This window comes from Fukomys damarensis, unplaced genomic scaffold, assembly GCF_012274545.1.
Source record: "Fukomys damarensis isolate Sample0158 unplaced genomic scaffold, DMR_v1.0_HiC HiC_scaffold_10, whole genome shotgun sequence".
Classification (NCBI taxonomy): Eukaryota; Metazoa; Chordata; class Mammalia; order Rodentia; family Bathyergidae; genus Fukomys; species Fukomys damarensis.
The window spans coordinates 5,789,039-5,796,711 of NW_022900922.1; the positions used below are offsets into that span (position 1 = coordinate 5,789,039).

General features: G+C 43.1%; 1 protein-coding gene across 1 annotated transcript in view; it reads left to right on the plus strand.

Annotated features, from left to right (window-relative positions):
* Window positions 1-11: 11 nt before the first annotated feature.
* Window positions 12-7,673, plus strand: part of Proser2 (proline and serine rich 2) — a 30,528-nt gene continuing 22,866 nt past the window's right edge. The window contains exon 1 of the mRNA XM_010621365.3: window positions 12-27. The gene's annotated coding sequence lies outside the window, so the exon portion shown is untranslated. The remainder of the gene's footprint in view (window positions 28-7,673) is intronic.

The window sequence follows — 7,673 nt, forward strand, 5'->3', positions numbered from 1 at the left end:
GAGGCGTCCGTCCCCCCGGCCCGCCAGGTGAGCGAAGCGCGGGAGCGAGCGCCGTCCGTCCGGGAACTCGGCGAGGGGCGACCGAACTCGGGAAGAAAGTGCGGCCGAGGTGGTGCGGGCAACAAAGGGCGATCGGGGAAGCGTCAGCTCTCCTCCCGAGCTTTGGAATTTCCCGGTATTATTTTACGGAGTCTAAATGCAAGATCTAGCTTTTTGGTTTCTTGTCTTCTGAACTGCTAGAACTAACCTGAGAAAACAACTGTTTGCCCGAACCTAGTTGGTGCAACGCAGAAAACCTGAAGAGTAAAGAATGATTTTGTGCATCTTTTTACCCCTAAAAAGGATGAGACGTTTATGTCCTTTGCTGGAGACTGTAGGAAGGAGATTCCTTCTGCTTCGATTTTAATGGAGAACTTTTTTTTTTTTTAAAGCTTTATTTCTGAAAGGTGTATTAAGTGTAATCTGGAAATGCTCACAGGAGAAACTATTAAAAATATTTTTCTACTTTATTTTTTTAAACACTGTATACTTAGGGCTCTAGTACGCACCAAGACTTTGCCCTCCAAGTCCCATGTCTGAATGTTACAGATTGTTTTCTTAGGTGGAGGAGATGTTTTCGTTCATGCTGCCAGTGTGGAAATACAAACAAATGCCCTATTTACTCGGGATTGGGTGGGAAGGACGGAAGTTGTCTAAAATCTTTCTTGTCAGACCGGACAGCGTATGTGTGGAGGAATCTTGTATATTTTCTTGCCCAGACTAGTAATACTCATTTATAAGTGATTGGGTATAATCCTTGGTAAACAGCACTTCGAATGAGCTTCTTTTTGAAAAACTTGGATACTGATCATTTAAAAGTAACACATTTTCTCCATTACTAGGAGTCAGAAATTCAAAATTAGTGATAATTGAGAAGAAACTAGAAAGAGGAGTGATGATGCTCTTAGGAACAGTTGAGTCTGACGTTTGGGCTCCCTTTGTTGCAGAATGTATTTGCCGGCAGCTCTGGCGTGTTCATTCATTCAGCAATGTTTATGGACTGTTTGACCCCTTAAAATGTGCCAGTCCTGACTGGTCATTGGACATACACTGCCAGGTAACAGCCGTATGGCCCAAACTGATTAAAAGCAGATCAAGTAAGCCTTCCTTCGTCAGCTCCTGAAGAGATGCCTGGCGCTGGTTCCAAGGTTCTCAGCACCTGAGGAGCCTGTAGTTGGCACTCTGTTGATTCTGAAGATCAGCTCAGATAACTACAGAAGTAGAGTGGAGCCTGGGAACCTGAAGGGAGAGAACTGAAGGCTTGGGTGGAAGAAAGCGGAGCACAGGGAATCCTGCAGAACCAAAGGTTCAGGTGCATCCTTTCAGCAGTGTTGCGGGACAGCTGCCAGTGCCAGGGGAATCCTAGGAGCACCCCAGAACTCGAGCTCTTCTTTTGCTGGTGAAGGTCAGCGTCCTGTTTCAGTTTCCACTCTACTTTCTGATGGCCCTGGCAGCCTGCAGCAGTCCCCTCTCCAGGAGCGACCCTACTGGCCACTCTGCGACAGCCTCTGGCTACACAGGCACTGATAACCGTGCATCTGGTTAGGAGCCTGGTCAAGCTGCATACCTGAATAATACCCGTGTCCCCTTCTAGGCCAGCGATGTTAATCGTACTGTCTGTGCAGTGACGAAGAGTGTGGAGTGCATAGGGCGTACTGTCCTGCCTTACCGGGGAGGGATCTGCTCGCTCGTTAGGACTTACTTCTTTGGGGGTTTTTGTTTGCTTGTTCGTTTGGTTGGGCAGTGGTGGGGATTGACACCAAGGGCCCTGTGCATACTAGCGAAGTGCTCTGCCACTGAGTTGCATATCCATATTTTGAGACAGTCTCACTAATTTGCCCAAGCTAGCCTTGAACGTGTGATTCTCCTGCTCAGCCTCCTGAGTATCTAGGATTGCAGACACGCACTATGTGCCTGGCTATGAATGCGTGTCTTCATACTGGGTAGTTCTAAAGACCTAGCACTATGAGGACTTGATTCTCATTTTCTGTTGGGGCAAAATAACATCTTGACTGTTTTGAAGAGTGCAAAGCCATGACATAAGTATATTCATAGTGTTCCCCAGGTATCATGCCTATCTAGTTTCAGAGCTTTTCATCGCCCTAGAAGGAAACCTGTACCCATTAGTTATTCCACTTTCCCCCATTACCCTGGCAACCACTAATGAGTTTTCTGTCTCTGTTGATTGGCTTGTTCTGGACACTCATATAAATGGAATCTTAGACTATATGGCCTTTTGTCTCTGGTTTCTTTCGTTTAGCGTATTATTTTCAAGCCTCATCCACGTTGTACCATATATTGGCTCTTTAGTCTTTTCTGTCGTTGCATAATATTCCTTCGTAGATATATGTCATATATTTATATGTTCATCTGTTGGTGGACAGTGAGTTGTTTTCACCTTTGGCTATTGAGAATAGTAGTGCCATGAACAACCATGCTCAATTTTTTGTTTGAACACCTATTATCAGTTCACAGTAGAATCCTGGGTCACATGGGAACTGTTTAACTTGTTGAGGAACTGCCAGACGTGCTTTCTTCAGCAGCTGAATCATTTTCCCTTCTCCCTAGCAATGTCCGAGGTTCTAGTTTCCCCACATCCCTGCTAACAGTGGTTGTTTTTCATTTGTTGTTGTTGCGCTCATTTTAATCATGGCCATCTTAATGAGCGAGCAGTGGTGTCTCATCATGGTTCTGACTTGCATTTCCCTAATGACTAATTGTGCTCGCCGGCCACTTATTTGCATTGTTGGCCTCCCCCATCAGCGGTTTTGTGGTCCTCAGTTTCACTTACCTGCATAGTGGTCTGAGATGATACCGGAGCGCCATGAGCAAGTAAAGGTATTCCGAAAGTGAGAGAAGCACTTTCGCACAGCTTTGTTCCAGTGCATAGTTACTAGTTATTGCTGATTTCTTACTGTTCCCAATTTATAAGTTAAACTATCATGGTATGTATGTAGGAAAAAAATACTGTACGTAGGGCTGGGTCCTAGCCACAGTACCATGCATCCTCTGGGAGGTCTTGCAAAGTAGCCCCGCAGGTGGGGTGGGAGGGATCACTGTATACATCTTCTTTAGGGAACTGTTAAGATCTCCATCCTCTTTTGTACTAGATTTTGTATCACCATTAAATGTTGCATTGCAAACAGTAGTTATTTTTATAGGGTTTGGTTTGTATTTTATGTTCCTTTTCAATTCTTTGTTCTCTTGCGGTGTTTTCTACTTTCTCTTGTAGGCTGCTTCTCGTGAGACTTGTCTGACTGGTGCTTTGAAATATTTAGTATTGGGACTGTTTTAGTGATCCAAAAGCCTGAGGTGTTCAGTGGTTCATTCAGCAGTATCTGTAGACTGACCACCTGCCCTGTGTCAAGCCCTAGGTAGTCACTGGGCACAGAAGCAGATGTGCACAGATTACATTTTATTTTTGAAACTGACAGATTAATGGACCATAGAAGAAAAGAACCATATTACACTGGAACTGAGGGGATTTGCCTCAGGTTTTGTGACTGGACAGCTATGACCCTAGGGTTGACTGCGTTACCTTCTGGGACTTGGTTTCCTGGGCTGTAAAATTGGAGGGGTGAATGATCTCTCAGGCCTTGAAACTGGTGATTGAAATTTACTGATTCACCACAGCTTTCCTGTGAAAACCCAGTTCTCTTAGAGTATTTAAAATAGTTTATTTTGCACAAATCACAGCCGTACCTTAGTTCGCAAACAGAAGCAGTTGGCAGAATTTCATTTTTGTTTGCAAAAACATCACCCTGCATCAGGTGATGAACACAAACATGGCTGCCTTTTCCAGAATTGTGGAATGAATTAACTTCGTGAACCTAATTACCACTGTGCTTAAAGGAATTACCTCATGTGGGAAAAAGTCCTCTTTTGTACTAGACTGTAAACAAGTGTAGTTGGCACACTGCTGCCTCGCCAGCCAAATGGGGCATTTGGTATTTCCTGTGTGAAGATCCAGAAGGCTTAAAGGGCTTAGAACGTATTCACATTGCTATCGTGCTTTTTGCACAGTGACGAAGACAGGTAAATAAGGAATAGTGCCTGCCTTTAAGTTTTGATCTAATAAAGAAGGTAAAGTATGTTAGGTACAAATTAATAACAAAGTGATCCACAAGTCTTTTGGGGTCAGAGGACACAGGTTCTTCCTTTCTGAGCTGTCAGAATAGCTACTTGCAGTGTAACGTTGGAGCTGGGCCAGCAGGAGGAAAGGAGAAAATGAGGCTGAGGCTGTCTTTGATTGTCATGCTGCAAGAGTTTAGCCTTTAACTTGGGGGCATTAACAGCGGAAGGCTTAGCAGCACAGTAGTGATAGCAGATCTTGGTTTCTGGCTTTCTGTGGAGTAGACGTTTGCAAATGTAAGGGAGAACCTTGAGTAGAGTGTTCAGGAATGAGTAGGGTAGGTTGGAGATGTGGAGAGGTATAAAGGAAAGACCCCTCGAACAAGGGGAAGACACCTGAAAATATCACTGTCAGCGTTCTCGGTGCGAAAAAGCTTTCAAAAACGTTTGCTCACGTGGCGAGCGAGAGGCAGCTCTGTGAGTGTTGTCGCGGATGCTCCATACCTGTTTCCTTGTGTGATAAAGATAAGTTGTCCCGTGTACACACACACACACTAGGTGACAGTGACGACTGAGCTCCCATCATGCAGGCGGCCTATGTGCGTCAGATTCTTTCAGGGTTTGTAACATAAATATCCTGTGTGCTCACGGTTTTCTTCTGTTGATTGCTGTTCTGACTTTAGAGATACTTTCCGTGGAAAAACGTGTTAGTCTCAAAGAAAACCACAGGAACACTTCACTTTTTTACAATGCACATTATCAATTCTATTCTACAACTACTGGATGAACCATAGCAAACTGGTACTCAGACACGGGCGAGGTTAGTTTTTATTTTGTTTTCCAACCTGGTCAGGTTACAGATCTGATGCTCAGCTGCCAACTGACCTTTTTCATTATTTGAATAATTATCAAACTCTACCCTTGTACTGAAAAGGTGCTCTTCTTTTCCCAGAGAGAGATTGCTAGGCAGTTTTTGAACTTGAAAAATATTAACATCTAAACCATTGTTTGGAGTCATCTAGTTTTTTCCAAGCAAACAATTGGAGGACCCTGTTTTTGTTTTGAATCCTAAGAAGAGATGGATTGTGGTGCATGCCTATAAATCCCAGCACATAGAACGCTAAAGCAGTAAAATCACTGAGTTCCATTCCAGCCTGGGCTACATCATGAGTTCAAGGCCAGCCTGAACTACAGTGGTGAGACCCTGTCTGAAAAAAAGTGCTGAGAACCCTCTGCTCCCTTCCCCATTAAAACTGGGGGATGTACAGTGTTTCTGCTTCCAGTCTGGATGTGGAGTGAGTTACTTGAGGAATTTGCTCCTGAGTTGCCCACAAAGGTGTAGGAAGAGCCTGAAGAGCAAAAGGTGTGTAACATCCCCAGGTGAGAGTTCCTCATTCCCAGCCCCTCCCTAAGGTAACGCTGGCAGAGAGATGGTGGAGCTTGTAGTGAGAAGTAGGGTGCAGGGGGTTGACCCAGCAGGAGGTCTTATATGAGCTTTGCTTTCCCCACATTTTCATTTAACCCAGCTGGATTTGAGATAAGATATGTAAATTAGATCACTGCTTCCGTCTAACCAGGTGTTACAAATACCAGTGCTAAATCAATGTGAACTGAGCCCCCTTTATTTTCATTGTGAGGATGGGTTAAAAATTCAGCTAAGAATTTTAAACTCCCTAGGACAAAGAGGCACTATAAAACTATAAGGTGTAATTACTACTTCCCAGTAAGAAGTGTGTGTGATTGCACCGTGCAGCATGTACTGAGTACTTAGTAACATTTGCTGAATAGAGAAAATACACACAGTTGTTTCACAAAGGGAGAGTAAATTAAACTGAAACTTCTCCTATTTTAAAAAAATTTACCCAAGAATCTAGAAATAGAATGGCCATATTAATAGCCTTTTTTTTTTTTTTCCTTTAGAGACAGGAAGTCTCACTGTGTAGTTGGAGCTGGCCAGGGCTTCCTAGAGAGCCTCCTGCCTCGGCCTCCAGAATGCTGGGATGACAGGCACATGCCACCACACCCACCTCAAGTAGCATTTTTTAAAAAACAAACTAAAAGTTAAAAATTTACAGTGTGTCATAGCAAAAGTTTCATTAGACAGAACTTTTCTCACTAGGTTTTTAACTCTTGCTGATAATTTTCTGTTTGTTTCCTTGTGAACTGTTCCCCACTTTATTGTACTCAGAACCAATCAGACATCCAATCAAAGTGTCTGCAGGTGAGATTTTATTTTAGGAAAACCTGATTTTCATTTCTTAATTCAGTCTCTCAGAGATGTTGGGACTGTTACGCCTGCCTGCCTACCTAGGTGAGGCTTCCTGGTGAGCTTGTTTGCTTAGGTGTGGGTGAATCAGGTTAAGTAAATTGTTGCCTCCTAGTAATAGCTGAAGCTATTCACAATATACTTAAAATCATCTTTATTTTTCTAGGTTGCTCAGAAAGAGCTTTTAAAAATCTAAATGAAGGGCCAGGGATTTAGCTCAGTGGTTCGGTGGCCTGCCTTGCAAGTGCAAGGACCCCAGTTCAATCCCTGGTACCAAAAAAAAAAAAAAAAAAAAAAAAATTCAAAAATGTTTTTATGATGCTCTAATATTTTTTAAAGAAGGTGGCTTTAGAGTGTAGATATTTTGGTTAAGTAATGAATATTGGTTGTCTATTTTGTGACAAGTGGTATCCAAAATGATGTATTTAAACAAAGAAATAACTCTGCCTATGAAAAGTTTATAACCTAATTGAAGAAAAAAGGAATTACATGCAGAGGCCTGATGTAATCACTTGTATCCCAGTGACAAAAATGGCATCCTGTCGTTAACAAACTGTGGGATGTAAACAGCAGGTCCAGAAGCAGCCAGGAGTGCCGGCGGAATGCAGGAGGAAAGGCTTGGCAGGTTCGGTTTCTCTGAGCTCGGCCGGGAGGTGGGCAGAGCGGAGGGGAGATGGACACTCACCGTTGAGGGGCACATTAGGGAGGCCTGGGCTGGGTGAAAGGGTTCATTTTGTGGAAAGCGATGTGGAAGAGGTGAGATGAGGCCATACTCCAGAGACAGATAAAGCCTATGTTCCTGCAGGCGAGTTCCTTGGCAGTATCAATGGAAAAGAAAAACTCTGCCAACTGTGGCACCAAAAGCAGTCTAGGTTTTTAGGAAGGCATTTTAAATACCTGGCAGTTTACTACTGAAATGTTGTACTGAGTATTTGTTTTATTTTTTTTTTAAAGTTTTAGGAGAATACTTAGAAGAAAATTGGAGATGAGCAGAAGTTGTGCCTGGTGTTCTCAGATGCATTGTGATAACTAGCATAAAATCTGTTTTTATGGACTTTTACTTTTAGGAGATGAAATGATTTAGGAATATTTTTAAAACCACAATTAAATTGAGTAAGAGAAAAGAATGTTGGTACTCAGTTTTCTTTTCTTTTTTTTTTGTACTGAGGATGGAACTTGGGTCCTTGCGCTTGCGAGGCAGGAGGCAGAACCATTGAGCTAAATCCCCTGGCCCCAGTACTCAGTTTCTTTTAACTTATGAATTGATAAAACCGTAAGAGTCTGCGCCCTTTATAGC